Source organism: Lepidochelys kempii, chromosome 7, assembly GCF_965140265.1.
Source record: "Lepidochelys kempii isolate rLepKem1 chromosome 7, rLepKem1.hap2, whole genome shotgun sequence".
In the NCBI taxonomy this organism is placed as follows: Eukaryota; Metazoa; Chordata; order Testudines; family Cheloniidae; genus Lepidochelys; species Lepidochelys kempii.
This window is the reverse complement of record NC_133262.1, coordinates 41,550,823-41,571,371: the sequence shown is the minus strand read 5'-3', so window position 1 is coordinate 41,571,371 and position 20,549 is coordinate 41,550,823. Positions and strand designations below refer to the sequence as shown.

At 41.5% G+C, this 20,549-nt stretch overlaps 1 protein-coding gene across 3 annotated transcripts in view; it reads right to left on the bottom strand.

The window, feature by feature from the left end:
* CENPP (centromere protein P) overlaps window positions 1–20,549 on the bottom strand; it is a 318,797-nt gene that overhangs the window by 56,217 nt on the left and 242,031 nt on the right. The gene's annotated exons all lie outside the window — the stretch shown is intronic.

Below are 20,549 nucleotides of genomic sequence, written 5' to 3'. Positions count from 1 at the left end.
ATATACTGACTGGGGAGGATTTACAGGAATATAAAAATATTCACAGAACTGATCTCCAGTTTATACTACAAAAAATTTGTGTGAAGCAAGAAAGAGAGATAATGTCAATTGCTGGAACTATGGAAAGGAGATCTGCTTTTTTTGGTGGTTATGCTCAACAGTACAATTATCTTGGAAAGAAGTTAAGAACCATATACAGGCAGTCCTCAGACTTACGACACAATTGGTTCTTGAAAATTGCGTCGTAAGTCGAAACGTCGTAACTTGGAACCGCGATACATTCCATTGCAGGACTGAGCGTCGTAAAGTTGAAACCAATGGTCATAAGTCGATTATCAGGATGTCAATTCAGAAACATCATAAGTGCCGTTCACTGTAAGTCAAATGTAGTAAAGTCGAGGACTGCCTGTAATTATAATACAGGACAGCACTATCCCAAGCAAAATGAAACCTTTCATATGCACACTTCAAGTGTTTCAACTTTAAGCAAGTTGCAAAAACAAGTGGTTTTTTTTTTGTTTATAATACACACACACACAGAGATCTATATTAGTTGCTAAATTGAATATTTTGAAAAAAAAAACGCAAAATAGCAAAAGTTTGAACATAGCTGAACAGTATTCTGGGATTAGTCAACTGGTGAACCTGAAAAGAATCTGATACTGTTTGAAAGGGGAGACTGGGGAGCTTACTAGAATTAATTTTTTAAAATATCTTTAGTTATAATAATCATGGCTTTAAAAATGTACTCACTAGGGGCAAGTGGACCATTTTCTTTATCACTGAAGAGAACTGGCTGCAGCAGAGTGAGTGTAAAGCTCACATAATTCTGTTGAGTTTCACTGAGCAGTGAAAAATCCTAAATTTCACTCAGCACCTGTAGGACACAGACTCAATCTTCAATCACTGCTTGAAATGTTCAGCAGGAGACCTGTGATTGAAATCAGACTAAAATCCCATTATGGAGGACCAGCAGATGGAAATTAGGGTTGTCAACTGTCTAATCGCAACCGGGAGATTGAGGCCGATTCCAGGAGACTCCCGGCCAATGTAGGAAGGTTAGCAACCCTAAGAAATGCTTGAAATCTGGTCAGTTTCAGTGCTGTGTCCAGAATGAGGTTACTCACCTTGTGCAGTAACTGAGGTTCTTTGAGATGATTGTCCCTGTGGGTGCTCCACTTTAGGTGTCTTGGCGCCTTGCTCTTCTTGTCAGAGACTTGTCTGTGCATGTGCGCAGTGCCCCAGTTGGCTGTGCTTGTGTGGCATGTGTGGCAACCGTCTCTGTCATAAATATAAAGGGAAGGGTAAACCCCTTTAAAATCCCTCCTGGCCAGAGGAAAAATCCTCTCACTTGTAAAGGGTTAAGAAGCTAAAGGTAACCTCGCTGGCACCTGACCAAAATGACCAATGAGGAGACAAGATACTTTCAAAAGCTGGGAGGAGGGAGAGAAACAAAGGGTCTGTCTGTGTGCTGCTTTTGCCGGGGATAGACCAGGAATGGAGTCTTAGAACTTTTAGTAAGTAATCTAGCTAGGTATGTGTTAGATTATGATTTCTTTAAATGGCTGAGAAAAGAATTGTGCTGAATAGAATAACTATTTCTGTCTGTGTGTCTTTTTTGTAACTTAAGGTTTTGCCTAGAGCGATTCTCTATATTTTGAATCTAATTACCCTGTAAGGTATCTACCATCCTGATTTTACAGAGGTGATTTCTTTACTTCTTTTTACTTCTATTTCTATTAAAAGTCTTCTTGTAAGAAAACGGAATGCTTTTTCATTGCTCTCAGATCCAAGGGTTTGGGTCTGTGGTCACCTATGCAAATTGGTGAAGATTTTACCAAACCTTTCCCAGGAAGTGGGGTGTAAGGGTTGGGAGGATTTTGGGGGGAAAGACGTGTCCAAACTACATTTCCCAGTTAGAGTTTGGTGGTGGCAGTGGATATTCCAAGGACAAAAGATAAAATTAATTTGTACCTTGGGGAAGTTTTAACCTAAGCTGATAAAAGTAAGCTTAGGAGGTTTTCATGCAGGTCCCCACATCTGTACCCTAGAGTTCAGAGTGGGGGAGGAACCTTGACAGTCTCATGCCGCTCCGAGCAGCTAACCCACGAGCGCAGCCAACTGCCACCCAGTTCCTTCTCTACCCCAGAGGATCGAGCCAAAACTCCGAAGTAGAGGAGAGGAGGGTGGGTAGTGGGAAGGGGGAGGCAACCTTGCGTATGTAGTGTGGGTGTAGGATTACTTTGTCCTTGAAGAATGTGGGATAAGGTGGGTGAGCCATTAGGGCACCCAACTCTCCCACCCTTTGTGCTGATGTGATAGCTACTAAAAAGGCGACCTTCATGGATAAGTGTACAGATGAGCAGGTTGTTAGCGGTTAAAGAGTTTGCCCATGAGGGCACGGAGAACAAGGTTGAAGTTCCACATAGGGTCGTGTCCCTTAATGTGGGGTAAGTGTTCTCTGTATTTTCGAGAAAGTGCTTAGTCAGTGGATGGGTGAAGACAGTGAATCCATCAACCTTGTCGTGATAGGTGGTGATGGCTGATCAGTGCACTCTGAGTGAGCTAGTCGAGAGGCCAGATTTTTTGAGTGTCAATATATAATCAAGGTAATCAAGGTGGGCAATGGGGCGAATTGTGGAATGATTTGGTTGTCTCAGCACCAGATGGAGAATCTTTTCCACCAGTGTGCATATGTTCTTCGTGTGGAGAGACGTCAGCTGTTAAGTAGCATGTTTCGAGTTCTGTCATTCCTGGATTAGCCATGCCTTGAGGTGAAGTGTTGGAATGTTGGGGTGAATGAGGCATCCTATTAGTCGGTGAGGCAGGAGGGAAGCTTTTGTAATCTGACAGCCATCTGGATTAGGTATAGGAATCATGTTTGTCTGGACCATGTTGGTGCAATCAAGATAACTCTGGATTTATCTTGTCTGATCTTGTGTAGAGCATGACTCAACAGGGTGGGGGGAAGGCATACAGGAGCAGGGCCTCCCATTTGATGAAGAAGGCATCTCCGAGAGAGTTGTGTCCCAGTCCTGCTCGGGAGCAGTATTGTGGGCATTTGGCATTGGGGGTCCTCTAGGGACCATCGGCCCCAGATGGTGTTGTCAACCAAGTATGCCCCTCATCCTACCAGAGAGGCGACCATGGTGATAGTGATTGATGGGGTTTCCCTTCGGAAGGGAACACCTGAGCAGATATTTGTTTGTTTTGTCCACCATGTGAGTGAGTCTTTCACTCTGCTGGGCATTGTAAGCAGTCTGTTGACCTCGTGTCTGTGAGGAATGCATACAGTGCATAGCCAGGTTTGTAGACATCTCATATACAGCCTAGCATGTTTCACGATAAACGCGGTAGCCAACATGTGTCCGAGAAGTTGTAGGCACGTTCTGGCGGACGTTTGTGGGCTGTGTCTTACTGTTGTGATTAGGTTTGTTAAGGCAAGAAACTGTTGTTGGTGACGCAGTTGAGGTGTGCTCAGAAAAGTCTAGTTGTTGGGTTGGGGTCAGGGTGGGTTTCTGTAGGTTAGTTTGTAACCCTATGTTGATAAATAGGCTTAGAATGGCGTGAGTGGCATGAATTGCCTCGCCTTATATCGGTGCTTTTAGCAAGCAGTCGTCTAGATAGGGGAATATGGTCACACCCTGCTTGTGTAGATATGCTGCTGAAACAGCCAGTACTTTGGAAACAACCCTTGGAGCTGTAGAGAGGTCAAAGGGAAGTACCTTGTATTGGTACTTTAGATTGCCCAGAGTGAATCGTAGGAATCTCCTGTGCGCTGGGTGGATAGTGACGTGAAAGTAAGCGCCCTGTACGTCGAGGGCAGAGAGCCAATCTCCTTTCTTCAATGCCAGAAAAATGGTTTCTAGGGTTACCATCTTGAAGTGCTGTGTTCTCACGAATTTGTTCAGTTTGCGTAAGTCCAGAATGGCTTCCATCCGCCTGTTTTCTTCGGAGTGAGAAAGTAATGTGATCAGAACCCCCGACCCCTGCGCTGAATCGGTACTGGTTCCACAGCACCTAATTGCAGGAGATGATGTATTTCCTACTGTAACAGGTACTTACGAGATGGGTCCCTGAAGAGGGATGTGGAAGGGGGCTGGGAGGTGGAATGGAAAGAAAGGGGATGGAATAGGCTTTCTGTATAATTTCCAGAACCCACTTGTCTGTAGTGATGGTTCTCCAGACTGGGTAAAAGGATGTAAAGTGGTCTCCAAATGGGCTAGAAATTAAAGGTGACTCTGGAATTGGAGAATGTAGGCCTTCGTGTCCTCAACCAACACTTCAAAACATTTCCCCAGAAGTGGATGGCTGAGTCATAGATGACCACTCCTGTGTCTGACGGCGTCTTGTCTGGTGCTGCTTGCGGTGTTGATCATAATGCGTTGAGGCTGAGTGTATGGGGCAGGATGGAATACTTGGTTGCAGAATCTACCTGTTTCTTTTGTTTGCCGCGATATAGATTCCAAGTGTCTTCAGTGTTGCATGGGAGTCCTTTAGGGTGTGTAAGGAGACGTCCGTGTTCTCTGCAAACAATTTTTGCCCCTCAAAAGGTAAGTTCTCTACCGTCACCTGAATTTCCTGGGGAAGCCAGAGATATGCAGCCATGAAGCCCTCCACATGACAATGGATGTGGCGACGGAGCGGGCCACCATTTCAGCAGAATCCAGAGAAGCCTGCAGGGCAGTTCCGGCGATGTAAAAGATGACATCTGAGAAAAAATGTGTGTGTACTTTGCCAGTAACGCAGAATAGTTTGCTATGTGAAACTGGAGGGTTGCTGATGAATAGGCTTTCCTGCCGAAGAGGTCTAGGAGTTTCCAATCTTTATCATCGGGGGTGGTTTTGGTTTGATGTTGCTTCCCCCTTTGATTAACTGCCTCTACCACCAATGAGTTTGGAGTAGTGTGGGTAAACAAAAACTCAGCTCCTTTAGCCGGCACATAGTACTTCTTGTCAGATCGCTTACAAGAAGGTGGGACCATAGCTGGAGTCTGCCATATGGTTTTTGCTTGGTCCATGATGGCAGCATTAATGGGTAGTGCTTGCAATATATCTGTCGAGTCTCTGGTAACTCAGCCAATGAGATGTCTAATGAATCAGCTATTCTTATCAACAAATCCTGAAAGGACTTGAAGTTATCTCGTGATGTGTGGGGAGGTGGCATTATTGTTTCGTCCGGAGACGAAGTCGGGATGCGGGTAGGTGGGAGGGTGTCACTCTCCAGCCTGTCCGCAGATTCTTCAGCTACCTCCTCCAGCAGTACTGGAGAAGCTGGAGCAGATGGCAGAGGCGATCGCTGTGTCCTGGACCCGGGTGGATTGCCTGGCTGGATGTTTTGGAGTCTGTACAATGCCCAGGGGTCCCAGTATGCACTGTGGTGGGAAGGCCATGGGATGGGGCACCAATTTGGGGGTTGCCGGGGGTTACCCTGTGGCCGAGCAGGTTCAGGTTTAGGAGAGGAGTGGTGAGGTGTGCTCACTCCTGTCTCCACTTCCTCTTCTTCATCACTGGAGAGAGGAGGTGCCAAGCCAGCGGGTGTAGTGATAAAGCTTGGCCCTGACCTGGTCAGGGTGCCAAAGAGCGTAGTTCCCAGTGTAGAAGCAATGAGTAGGTCTGCATGGGTGACAAACTGTTGCGGTACCAGGAGACTCGGTGCTGGCAGTGCAGGCAAGCTTAGTCTGGGAACCAGAGGGAGTGTTGTCAGTGCCGCACATGTGTCATATTTTATTGGTGCAGCAAATGGCATCATAGTGCTGCTCTGTGCCTAAGGTTTCTGTTTCCTCAATGCCAAGCTATGACGTTTAGTTTTGCTGCTATGAGAGCGAGACCGCACAGGGTCTTTTGCTCCTCGGGATGTCTCACTACCGGAAGGTCCCAGTGCCTCGTGGTCTGGTGCTCTGGGTGCTGTCAGTACCGGGGTGGTTTTTGTGGTCGGGGACCACGTTTTTGGAGGCAAATCCCAGTGTGGTGAGGAGTGAGACCACGTTTGTGGCTTTGTTAGGACCCAGGGTCCTTAGCAGCCATTTTTACAGAGGACTCCATATCAGAGGCAGCTGAAGGTGAGGACTTGCAAGGAGATGTCCTGGACTAGGGGTCAAAGGTGGGTTGGAGGGATCTCTCCATCATTAAAAGTTTTATTGGAGGTCCCCTGCCTTTCTTGTTCATGCTGTGAGTTTCTTGCAGTGGGGACACTTTTGGGTAACGTGTGTCTCCCCCAAACAACAGACACACTGCGAGTAGCCGTCTGTCACTGGTATTTAGAGTTTGCAGGTCAGACAGCATTTGAAACCCTGAGAGCCAGGCATGTCTGAGAGACTAGCTGAATGAAGAATGGGAATGGTCCCAGTTTTCAGCAGCTGCCCACCTGAGGCAGGGAGAAAAACAGGAAAGTTTTTTTTTTAAACGTGAAAATGAAAAAAAAATAAACGGAGAGATAAACAATGAGGAACATTTACTGAGAAAAGGGCAGAGATCAAAGAAATATGAAAGTAGATAAGGGCGCTGATGTTGTTCCAACCAAAACTGAGAGCAACAGAGAAGGAACTGGGTAACAGTTAGCTGCGCTCATGGGATAATCACTCGGAGTGGCGCAAGCTGGCTGCCACGCATATGCCATCAACCAGGGCACTGCTACCACAAGTCTTCACCTAGAAGCGCAGGGCACCAAGACACCTAAATTGGAGCACCCACAGGGACATTCCTTGAAGAACCACCTTTTGGTTAACCGTGAAATTGGTCAATCTCATTTCGCTCCTGCTAGGAAAATTGTGACCAAAAACAGCAGAGGTGTGATGGAATCTGCACTGCATATGTAGCAGAAAGTGGACTTAGGGACTGGAAATAGCCAAAGGACACTTTTGCAAATTATAGCCTTCATTTCTATGTGACTTGGTACCTCATCTGTAAAATAGGGGTAATACTACTAGATAATACTACTCTGCTATCTCACAGCGGTGTTGTGAAGATAAATTCTATGATATTTGAGAGGTGCTAAGATACTACAGTAATGAACATCATAAGGAAATAGTTACTTATTCAGTGCATGTTTTGAATGGTGTGCGATAATGAAGATATAGGACCACACATTGAATGAGGAAGATAAAAAAAAAAAGGAACAATTGCATCAATCATAGAGCGCTGTTCATCCTGTGCACTAATGAAGATGGGGGTCTCATGGAAAAAATAGTTTATGATCAGGTAATTGAAGACACTATTATAATGTATACTATATGCCCAAGAGAACCCACTTAAGGTTATATAAGCAACCTTAATTCTTACATACCCTAATTTCTGAATGCGTTTTTGCAAGCATAACGTTCTTTTAATAGTTTTGATATGCAATTAATATTATCTGTACACACAATTGACATAATGCAAAGTTAGTTTTATCCTTAACTACAGAGGGCTCAGCACTCCTCTCTAATGTAACTTGAACAATTACAAAACAACAGAAATCTGTTTTTAATTTTTCTTTATGTCCTTCTCCAGAGTCGGCTTTTTCCTCTGTTCTCCTCCTATATTTTAGCTCTTTAAGGATATTAGGGACCACTGATTATAAAAAGGAATGCAGTAACTGCTATAGGTTTCATACATGAAGTGTACTGCCAATCCCAACTCTCGGTCTCACATTTTGTGCTGGATTATTATGGATTTGTTCTCCCTATTGGCACTTTCTCCAACAGGAAACTTCCTTGTGTGTTATATTAAAATCCAGTAATTTTCCAGGATTTACCACAGTTCAGGATTCCAACTTCACCTGTGGTCCATATAGCTCCCCACTGTAATGATTAATCATGCCAACTAAGTGAAGAGCAATTTAAAGAATTCATTAGGTTCACTTATTTTATAGGAGAAAAACATTATATTTAAAGTAGATTTTCAATACTTCCTTTCTTGGCAAATCTGTGGAAGGAACAAAGAAAAACAAGTTCCAGCCAAAAACTGGCATAACAATTTAATTTCTTCAAATATTGAAACCATTGTGGTGTCATTGTAATTGTGAATGAAGTACACAGAATTCATTTTTAAAAAATCTCTCTTACACTTTGAAAAAAACTTTTGCATTCTAACTTTGCAAAATGTGCAGTGCTGTTTGGAGGAAACAAAAGGAAGAAAAAGTTCTGCCACGGAAATGCATGCACTTTTGAAAGTTTACCCCACCCGGCTTTTAAAATCTTTTTTGTTTTGCTAATATCTGGATAGACATTCCTTGCTCAATCATTCTGGTCTTCAAAAGACTTCAATAAAACTACTCATATGAGTATGGGCTGCAGGAGTGCGCCCTCGGCTGTTTTTTGAACAAAGATTGCTGCCTGTATTTGGAATGCATTTATCTGTGTTGTTCTGTGAATAACCGTACATCTAGGTGGAAGTATAATGAAGCTTTGTGGTTTACAGAGACTGTGAATAGAAGTGGGCAGGGAATAACAATATTACATATCTACCTACACATCAAATGTGATACTGTACATCATCTGCATAAAAAGGAATATCCTCTTCTGCATGTATTATGGGTTATTTGCCTGTTGCTATAGTAATTTCATGGCTTTCTATCCTGGAGCAGCAATTTGAGGAGAGAACCATCCAGAAAGAAATGGCTGATCCAACAATAATACAAACCCCTGTGATTGAGGACATTTTTTCATGTAAGCTAGCAAAATATAACGTTCAATGACAGACAAAGAAAAAAAACCAGGACATGTCTGCATTTCAGAAATAGATAAATAATGGGTTCAGATAAAATCTCCCCCATCCACTTAAGATCTTACACTAAACAGGAGGCATAAAAGAATGAAGTACACTATGATAACATAACAAAGAAGTGTAAAACTACGAATTATTATGGAATATTTCAATCTCAGGAGTGCATTCTGGCTGGTGTTACATGTAGATGCATGCCATAAAGTGCATAGCCGGCAATTGGATAGGCGATCAGGAGATAGTTGGCTGCACCTGCCCTGATGGCCTTTCCTCAATGTCATAGAAAAACACATCACTTTCAGCCATAGAAGGGCATTATATGTTTGTGTGTGCGTGCACTCCAGTTTCTAAACAAACATCATACAGCCCCCTCAGCACACTAGTCTTGCTCTTAAAAGGCATGTCTCACTGAAGAGTTAGTCCAGATGATTGGTGAGCATCGATGTCAGCCTAGCTCAGGTGTGAACAGCAGCCACACTGCAAGACTCTACCAGAGATACTGTGTCTTCACTGATGCTGTGATCCCCTATGTATGGACTTGTCTACACTACCGCTTAAGTCGAAGTAAGTTACATTGCTCAGGGAGTGAAAAAGCTACCCCCTAAGCGACGTAAGTTACATCGACTTAAAGCAATGTCCACACCATGCTATGTTGGCAGAAGATGCTCTCCCACTGACATAGCTGCTGTCTCTTCTTGATGTGGAGTAATTATACCGACGGGAGAGCACTCTCCTGTCAGCGTAGTGTGTCTTCACCAAAGGTGCTAGAGTGGCGCAGCTGTATCAGTGCAACTGTACTGATGTAGCGCGGTCGTGTAGACTAGCCCTATGTCACTAGGACTTCTGGGGGCATATTCCATATTCCTTCTGTGTTGAAATAAAATGAGCTGCTCTGTGATTCTTTCCCAGTGGATTGTAAGAGAACGTGTCTGTCCTTTTGGACACACAGGTAAAAGCATTACAAGATGGTCAACAATTGAGTGATTTAGCCTGCATCATCACTGTAAAGTAGGTGAGCTTCCAGTTAGTATCTAATTATAATATTTTGGACCCATAAAATCATTCATAAAATATTTGACTTGAAAACTTTCACTTAATTTAACCACTAAAAAGATTACATCACCAGATCATTGTTTTTTCTTTGATAACAGTTTCATTAAAGATCAGAGTCTAAGATCCTTTTTTAAAGAGCTAACAGATGCTTAGTTGAAAATAAAAATGAAAGCACATTTCAGAGGCTCTCTAATCATTTAAAAAAATTAGATCAGTAAAAATAATTCTGTAGCAATCATATTATCTTCAAAGCAATGCAGCAAACCATTCAGTGTCATAAAATGTTAAACACCTTTGCTGATATTAACAAAGAATAAGAAAAGGGCACTGGAAAAAAGCATACATGATGTAGTTCATTTGATACAATACTTTTTAAAATGTAAGTGAAACAGCGAGTAACATACTAAAATCCTTTTTTCCCCAATGCTATCTAAACTCATAGCCTGTAAGATTATGAGTGCAAAAATGGATGGGTTTGGACAAGGAATATATTTTCCTGGCTGTAGAAACATAATATAAACTTACTGTATTTATATAAGGAAAATGTAGAACATTTTCACCTACATGTACACTAGTCTGTAATTAGTGGTTAAGTATGGAATCCTGATCATGACCGTTGACTACCAGTTTACAGTACACCTTAGCTGCATAAACTCACCAGAAGAAACTTATTCCTGCAGTAATTCCAATACTTTAAACAGATTTATACCAGGCATTACTTTGACCAATTTATTACATTTAGCTGTATTTTTTTTTACCCTTAAACACAAGATTTTATAATAGGAAAAGACCAAGCTGATAAAAGAGCGAACCCTGCATGATCTAAAACTGAGCCTAGGTTTGAGGTTGACTATATTCTGTGATTATGAAAGAAGAAAATTAAGTCAATTGGAAAATTCACTTCTACACTCAATACCCTCTCCCAAGCCACCATCTTCCCGTATTCTCACCAAGCCCTACAACCCCTTACTTAACTTCGCTTTTGTCAAGGGATAGAATCATAGGGCTGGAAGGGACTTCAAGAGGTCATCAAATCCAGTCCCTTGAGCTGAGGCAGGATTAAATATAGCTAGACCATCTGTGACAGATGTTTGTCTAATTCGTTCTTAAAAACCTCCAGTGACAAGAATTCCACTACCATCCTATGTAAGCTCTTCCATTGCTTAATAGTTAGATTCCCACACCCCCACAATATCTCACCTAAATCTCCCTTGCTGCAAACTAAGTGAATTACTTCTTTTTCTACCCTCAGTGGACATGGAGAACAACTCACAACCATCCTCTTTATAATTTACCTTTTACATATTTGAAGACTTATATCTCCCCTCAGCCTTCTCTTGTCTAGTCTAAACATGACCAATTATTACAACCTTTCCTCATAGGTCAGGGTTTCTACTTCATATTTTTGTTGCTCTCCTCTAGATTCTCTCCACTTTGTTCCCTCTTTCTTAAAATGTGGTACCCAAAACTGGACACAGATGAGAACTCATCACTGCCAAAAAGAGTGAAACAATTAACTTGTCTTACATATAACACTCCTGTTAATACATCCTAGAATTACATTTGCCTTTTTTGAAAAATCACCACTTTGTTGATCATATTCAATTTTACATATTCAATATTACAATTCACTATAATCCCCAGATTCTTTTTCTGGAGTTCTGCTGCAAGGCAGTCATTCCCCATTTTATATTTATATGATTTTCCTTCCCATGTGTAGTGCTTTGCACTTGGTCTTTACTGAATTTAATCTCATTTATTTCAGACACATTCCTCAATTTATTGAGATCATTTTGAATTCTAATCCTGTCCTCCAAAGTGCTTGCAATCCTCACCACTTGCTATCATACACAATTATCCCCCTTTTTATGAGTACCATTCTTAGTATTTTTTTGGTGTTTAAGTACCATTAGTAATGCACAATTTCAATATAAATCACAATTGTAACATTAATTAAATGCTATTTTTGTATTTAATATAGAATAAGCAGAAACATTAGTTAAATATGAAGTCAAGTAACATACAAGCTACACTTCAATTAGCGGTTAGAATGCCAGTGCTGTCTGTATTAACACTGCTGCTGGTGGTAACAAAAAATCCTGGACAATGTCAGTGCAGTGATGGAAATGTGCAAGTGCATTTTCTAAAAGTCTTCAGATGTACATGCAGAAATACTGTGTATTAGCAGAATGCCCTCAACCATGGTATTCACTCCCTCTGCTGATCTGGCAGAGCCCAAAGGCTTGTCTAAAATGGTCAATTTGTCTGCACCAGAATAGAGTGAATTCCAGTGCACACTAGTGTGTCGCACACTAACTGTCCCAGGTGGACCCTTCTGGAGCACACCAAAAATTCTCTAGTGTGCATTAACTTGGTACTGTTTGAAGCAGGACAACAACAATATCCACCAGGAAACTTTCAGTGTGTGCTAGCAGGATTCATACAGGCCAGTTAGTGCATAACATGCTAGTGCACGCTAAAATTTACATCCCTCTGGTGCAAACTAATGCACTATGTAGTTGTGACGTTGCACCCCATAATTCTTTATGGAAATATGCTTATGAATGCATATATGACATAACTGGAATATGTTGTATGCTACATATGCCGTGTAAAATATCTCTGTAAAGGTTATGATCTACTGAATATACTCATCCTATTTGTATGCATGTGTCATTTTTGTACTCGAAGTTATGAATATTGGCTGTGTACTTGCTTGAAAGTAGCCTTAGTAAAGATTTGGTCAGCTTCTTGAGAAAGAAATGTACAAATTAAGTGCCCAATCAAGAAGCACTTAACTGACATTAGCTCTTGGAAGACTCCAATCCACATAAGAAATCTTCCTGGAGACATTCAAGATATCATGTGGGCAATGGCTGCTGCCTGTAAAAACTGAGTCACACATGGATGTGTGACTTGCCCATGTGACTCCAAAACTCCATCTTGGAGATAGATTTTGCATAGGAGAGAGGAGGGTGTCTCCACCCACAAGAGAGAGTCTATTTAAACCCCTGGGATGCCCCTCCATTTAGTCTTCAGCTGGCTCAAGTGATAGCCTCTCCACCCCCAAAGGATACCTGAAAGAAACTGGAACAAAGGACAGTAACCACAGCAGTGCAAGTGATTGCTGGACCCAGACTAGAAGGAGCCTAGTCTGTAAAAGAAGCTTAATGGAACTTCTCTGAGGGTGAGATTTCATCTGTAATCACTTTCTTAAGTGATATTAGATAGATATTAGATTAGATATTAGATTTAGATTTGCGTGTTTTATTTTATTTTGCTTGGTAATTCACTTTGTTCTCTCTGTTATTACTTGGAACTGCTTAAATCCTACTTTTTGTATTTAATAAAATCACTTTTTACCTATTAATTAACCCAAAGTATGTATTATTACCTTGGGGGTGGGGGAACAGCTATGCATATCTCTCTAGTAGTGTCATACAGGGCGAACAATTTATGAGTTTACCCTGTATAAGCTTTATACAGAGTAAAAAGGATTTATTTGGGGTTTGGACCCCATTGGAAGATGGGCATCTGAATGCTGGAGACAGGAACACTTCTTAAGCTGTTTTCAGTTAAGTCTTCAGCTTTTAGGGGACGTAGTTCAGACCTGGGTCTGGGTTTGTAGCAGGCTAGTATGTTTGTCTCAAACAAGGCAAGGTTCTGAAGTCCTAAATTGGCAGGAAAAACAGAGGTTGTCAAAGAACATCAGGTGACAGTCCCAAAGGGTTTCTGTGATCCAAGCTGTCACAGTAGTCAATGCCCAAGTCTGCTGAACTTCAGGGCAAATACAGGATTGCATCTATTTATTTCAGTTTCTAAATGTGTGGACAGAAGACACTGGGCTCACGAATAATATTACTACAAATTAAAGGTCACAAAAAAAAAAGACCCAATCCCAAAAGCACCTATGGCTTCTCCATCCCCACCACCTCTCTATTCATCTCTACGTGCAGCAAAAGCCAAGGACAGGCTTGAAAGTCAACAAATTAAAGGTCTGGTAAACTGATTGCTGAATATGCTCACAGAAAATGCCCTTCCTCCAATTCCTTTATTATGAACTCAGAAGTCTGTTAACTCTGGCACCTCAGCTGATTTCAACTGCTCTGGTATTAAACAAGGTAAAAAGCAGTAAAATTGCAGACTTTTGTTTGCAGTAGGATTAGAATGGAATCTGATTTCTGCATACTATTCAGTACTGATGAGTATTAGGCAAGAGATTTAACTGCCGGCCACTACAGTCAGCATGAAGTATTTGTTAGGGTTTTTAAAATTATTAAACTCTAATTTCGGTGTATTTTAAAATATTTTATTTTTAAAATATATTCAATGCCCGTAGAAAACTTGCTATGGCAATAAGCCCTGTCTAAATAAATAAATGTGCACAAAAGATTCTGAATGGGTACATGTTTTTATAAACTAAAAATCCTCCCAAAACACATATCCAACTGTGTAGCTAAATTACTGGTCAATTAAAATAGCTTCTTAACTTTTAAAATTGAGTGCTTTATTCCACAGAGGATTAAAACCTGATAATATTGTAATTAGTGGCTCAAGATTTCAAAGGCTAGCATGTGTTATGCACGTATCTCCTCCTCCCCCGAAATTTTTAGCATGTATACATATGTATCACATGAGATGGGAAGACCCCAGGCATCATTAGCAGTCCCCATGAAGCCATCTCAACTGTAGCCACAAGCCCCAACACCTCGTCCATGGAGTCCACACTCACTCAGCTGCCACTGGGTTGGAGAGCAAGACAACTCCGCACTCACACACCCATGAGTTTATGTCCTGTAGAGCTGAACCCAGCTCTCCACTCCAGGTGTTGTGACCGGGCTCAGGCATTGTCCCGCCCCTCTCCCCACACCTCCCAGGTGGCCCTGCTGCCAATCATGCACACTGCGCATAACAAGTGTATGGTTGTGGCAGCCACTGGTTATGCATACACTCAACTGAAATTTCATACTTCAGCCATATATTATATATTAGCTGATTCCACAGAACGGTACCAAGACCCTTTAAAATGTTGATGCTGTACTTGTTATAGGGAAAAAAAGAGTTTCATTTCTTCAGATGTTTCTTTTGAGTGGGGTCTCCAGCTGATGAGCTGGAATTTTATTACAACAGCATGAATAACTTTGAAGGGGTAGTAAAATCTCTTCTTCCCTATCGTGGAAGCCATATTATAAAAATCTAGGATTTAGCAAGATTTGAGTTTGTCAAATGTGGCAATCCAGGAAGTTTTTGGAAAGCGTAGGGGACAATTTCCTGGCGCAAGTGCTAGAGGAGCCAACTAGGGGGGGCGCTTTTCTTGACCTGCTGCTCACAAACCGGGTAGAATTAGTGGGGGAAGCAAAAGTGGATGGGAATCTGGGAGGCAGTGACCATGAGTTGGTTGAGTTCAGGATCCTGACGCAGGGAAGAAAGGTAAGCAGCAGGATACGGACCCTGGACTTCAGGAAAGCAGACTTCGACTCCCTCAGGGAACGGATGGCCAGGATCCCCTGGGGGACTAACTTGAAAGGGAAAGGAGTCCAGGAGAGCTGGCTGTATTTCAAGGAATCCCTGTTGAGGTTACAGGGACAAACCATCCCAATGAGTCGAAAGAATAGTAAATATGGCAGGCGACCAGCTTGGCTTAATGGTGAAATCCTAGCGGATCTTAAACATAAAAAAGAAGCTTACAAGAAGTGGAAGGTTGGACATATGACCAGGGAAGAGTATAAAAATATTGCTCGGGCATGTAGGAATGATATCAGGAGGGCCAAATCGCACCTGGAGCTGCAGCTAGCCAGAGATGTCAAGAATAACAAGAAGGGTTTCTTCAGGTATGTTGGCAACAAGAAGAAAGCCAAGGAATGTGTGGGCCCCTTACTGAATGAGGGAGGCAACCTAGTGACAGAGGATGTGGAAAAAGCTAATGTACTCAATGCTTTTTTTGCCTCTGTTTTCACTAACAAGGTCAGCTCCCAGACTGCTGTGCTGGGCATCACAAAATGGGGAAGAGATGGCCAGCCCTCTGTGGAGATAGAGGTGGTTAGGGACTATTTAGAAAAGCTGGACGTGCACAAGTCCATCGGGCCGGACGAGTTGCATCCAAGAGTGCTGAAGGAATTGGCGGCTGTGATTGCAGAGCCATTGGCCATTATCTTTGAAAACTCGTGGCGAACCGGGGAAGTCCCGGATGACTGGAAAAAGGCTAATGTAGTGCCAATCTTTAAAAAAGGGAAGAAGGAGGATCCTGGGAACTACAGGCCAGTCAGCCTCACCTCAGTCCCTGGAAAAATCATGGAGCAGGTCCTCAAAGAATCAATCCTGAAGCACTTGCATGAGAGGAAAGTGATCAGGAACAGCCAGCATGGATTCACCAAGGGAAGGTCATGCCTGACTAATCTGATCGCCTTTTATGATGAGATTACTGGTTCTGTGGATGAAGGGAAAGCAGTGGATGTATTGTTTCTAGACTTTAGCAAAGCTTTTGACACGGTCTCCCATAGTATTCTTGTCAGCAAGTTAAGGAAGTATGGGCTGGATGAATGCACTATAAGGTGGGTAGAAAGTTGGCTAGATTGTCGGGCTCAACGGGTAGTGATCAATGGCTCCATGTCTAGTTGGCAGCCGGTGTCAAGTGGAGTGCCCCAGGGGTCAGTCCTGGGGCCGGTTTTGTTCAATATCTTCATAAATGATCTGGAGGATGGTGTGGATTGCACTCTCAGCAAATTTGCGGATGATACTAAACTGGGAGGAGTGGTAGATACGCTGGAGGGGAGGGATAGGATACAGAAGGACCTAGACAAATTGGAGGATTGGGACAAAAGAAATCTGATGAGGTTCAATAAGGATAAGTGCAGGGTCCTGCACTTAGGACGGAAGAACCCAATGCACAGCTACAGACTAGGGACCGAATGGCTAGGCAGCAGTTCTGCGGAAAAGGACCTAGGGGTGACAGTGGACGAGAAGCTGGATATGAGTCAGCAGTGTGCCCTTGTTGCCAAGAAGGCCAATGGCATTTTGGGATGTATAAGTAGGGGCATAGTGAGCAGATCGAGGGACGTGATCGTTCCCCTCTATTCGACATTAGTGAGGCCTCATCTGGAGTACTGTGTCCAGTTTTGGGCCCCACACTTCAAGAAGGATGTGGATAAATTGGAGAGAGTCCAGCGAAGGGCAACAAAAATGATTAGGGGACTGGAACACATGAGTTATGAGGAGAGGCTGAGGGAGCTGGGATTGTTTAGCCTGCAGAAGAGAAGAATGAGGGGGGATTTGATAGCTGCTTTCAACTACCTGAAAGGGGGTTCCAAAGAGGATGGCTCTAGACTGTTCTCAATGGTAGCAGATGACAGAACGAGGAGTAATGGTCTCAAGTTGCAGTGGGGGAGGTTTAGATTGGATATTAGGAAAAACTTTTTCACTGTGAGGGTGGTGAAACACTGGAATGCGTTACCTAGGGAGGTGGTAGAATCTCCTTCCTTAGAGGTTTTTAAGGTCAGGCTTGACAAAGCCCTGGCTGGGATGATTTAACTGGGAATTGGTCCTGCTTCGAGCAGGGGGTTGGACTAGATGACCTTCTGGGGTCCCTTCCAACCCTGATATTCTATGATTTTATGATTCTATCACTTTTAATTCAAAAATGTTAACATAGGAGCAGCGTCCCTGTCTCTCATGCAAGTTTGTGGTGGGGTGGGGCAGAGGGAAACAAGAGAAGCAGCCTCTCCCACCCATCATGAAGTCTACAGGAAAGCCAGGTAGACTTTGCATTCTAGGAAGCACAGCGACTGCTGTTTCTACTCCCCTCCTAGGAGCAGATGGTGGGAATTCTGGGAGGCATATTGCCTTACAGAGGCAGAATGTGTCTCAGTGCTCCATATGGGTGGTCTGGTTTCACAATATCCCTTACTATGGACTGTTCCTAACTGCACAAATGAACCAATAGTTATTTATTTTACAGAAAAAGCAAAAGCAAGAAAGCTATTCTAATGGGTCCAGATCAACATATGAGTTTTGGTATATGATGACAACAAAAGCCCTTATCCATGGAAACTTACTAAATAGTCAGTAAAGACTCAGATGCTGTGGTTCAACAATTGAAGCAGAAGAAAATGGAAAAAATACAGACTAAATATTTTCTTCTAAAGGAGCAACAGCACTTGACATTCAGAATTAGTCAACAATTTTGTATACATCAGTGTATACAAAAACCAAACTGTGTATTCTGAAACAAATGCGGAATAGCTTTTTTATCTTTAAGGATTAGGTTTACAAAAGCAGAATCAAATATATTACAATCCTAAAATACATTTACAACATAGTGTACAGAGAATTAGTCAGGTCCCCAACATTTTCTCTGTATACAAAATAATCTTTTTATAGTTATTTACAAAGAAAAAGGATTTGATTATTTGTTAGCAGTGTTTCCAACTCATTATTTGATGAGTCTCATGGTATTTGGTATTTTTCTTGAAGCCCTGGCTCCTGGAATCAGGTAATTAGGTGAAAATTTCAGCTTTCATTAAATAAATAAAATAAAATAAAGAAAGAAATAAAAAGGAACTCTGCAACTGGAGGCAATAAAAAAATCCCCCAAATTATTTATTTATTTCAATCTTGTGATTGTTTAGCATTTAGGGCTAGTAAAATACTATGTTAGGATAGTACTTTTCATGAGGAAATGTATCCAAATTATGCTTCAACCTAAAATGCCTCTGCTAAATATATGAAGTTAGTAAAATTTTCATGACTATGCCATGTATGGTAGGTTATTAAACAGAGTTAAATGATGCCTAAAGAACATTAATATTGCGAAGTGAAGCATCCCAAGGAAAATACCCAAGTTAAGATTGAACATGATAGCTTTAACTCTGCCCTTGGAGCTCATGCATTATTACAGTCTTTAGTTACAGAATCAGATATTGTTTCCATAGGATCCCTACTTTGTTTAGTGTGGAAGATGGATGGTGCGCTGTAAATGAGGCAATGTGTTTCACCAGTCTTTAAGGCTGTGGTAAGGATTCCTTAAGCACAGCTCACTTTATGCTGACTGTTCCTGAAACCCACAAATGGATAGTTGTCAATAGTGGGTTGGAAAGCACTGCACTCCATCTGATCCTTAGTTGGTGGAGCAGTATTGCAGGCTGCTCCAAGTTGTGCCAGGACCCATTTCAGTTCCCAACAGCTACAGGATATGGAGAAGCAGAAAGGTGACTTAGAGACACTTCTTCACTCCCAGCTATACCAGTCATGAATTTTGTGCAGCATAGTATGTGGCCCTGAGGGCCTATATTACAGTGAAAGAAGATTTGTGTATGCATAAAAATATTCCATTGAAAGAACCTTGCTTCATTCAATATGCTACTAAAAAGTCTTATTAGATATATGCATTTAAAGATGATATTGAATGATGCCACCAGACTCGATAAGATTGATCGCTCATGGGGCAGAGTAAAGAATTACTCACTTTAGTAGGGTACTGGAGGACTGAACCCATAGTTTGTAGTCTGCAAAGTGCCTTTGAAAATAGCAATATATTAAACCCAATAAATAATAAATCATCGTCACAAGTAACAGAAATTTATACATAATGCTATCCTTACCAAAATGGCAAGGAACCAAAAGAGCATTTTCACCAACACATCAGGCAAAAAAGCAGAACTCACAATTTAGAGTAAAAATAAATCTATTACACGTATAATTGTGTGTAGTGTACAAATACCCAATAGATTACTAAATTCTGTTTTAAAATGTGTGCTGGAAGTATCATGCTAGTACTCTGCTGGGAGGCATTTACATTGATATTGATTTTTTTTCATTTATTATAAAAACAAATGAAACAAAATAGTGTAAAAAGGGAAAAGAATAAGTCCTAGAATGTTTTAAGATGAAAGATTTGCTACATCAATGTGGCATTCCTACTTCTCGCAACTGAATTCTATTAATAATAGAATAACAGAAATGAAGCAAGCTGACTAGCCTTAGGACATGGAGTTGTACAGCAGAAGGATCACGTATTAGGAAGAACAGGATAGACAGTCTGCCCTGAAATTAGAGTATAAACATTTGATGTCTTCCAGAAGTGGAAAGACTTGAAATTTAAGCTACATATTCAGCACGTTCTGTAAATATAGGAGCTGAATAAGAAAATTCTAACTAAAGAGGGTCTTTAGTTTTGGCAGTTAAAAATATAGGAAAAATAAAAAAACTTTGTTTAACCACTGAAAAGTTTTCACAACACACAATTTAAGTAGTCAAAGAATTTGTGAAGGAAAAACCACTACCCTATAAAAGTTCTCAAATCTAAGACAGCAAGAACAGTTGAGAAATGTTATATAAATCACAATGACTTATTTTTGTTAGTAGTTACAGTGAACTGTACAGCAGATACGGTGCATTAAGTTCATACCCAAATACAGTAACAGCAGCAACAAGTTCCTGTAGCATCTTGTCATAGAAAGCCATTCCAACATGGCTTCAAAAATATTAAAACAATGGCTTAATACATCATGCAGGGGTAATGATAATTTTAATAAATTAGAGAAAGTGAGGATGTTTTGACTTTAACCCTAAACAAGAAAATTATCTTTTTTTAAAACTTGACAGTAAAAAGAATACTCATGAAAGGTGTTTTCGACTATTAAACGTGGTGACCGAAATCCTCTGTTTATCCAGTAAATAGGTACAGTTTTGTAGTGCAAGCTTCCTTCTGTGCAGGCCCAGCATACCTAAACTCTCTCCCGAAGGAACTACTTCACAGGGTTAAGAGAATAATTCTAACTCCATGCTCATTCAATCTGT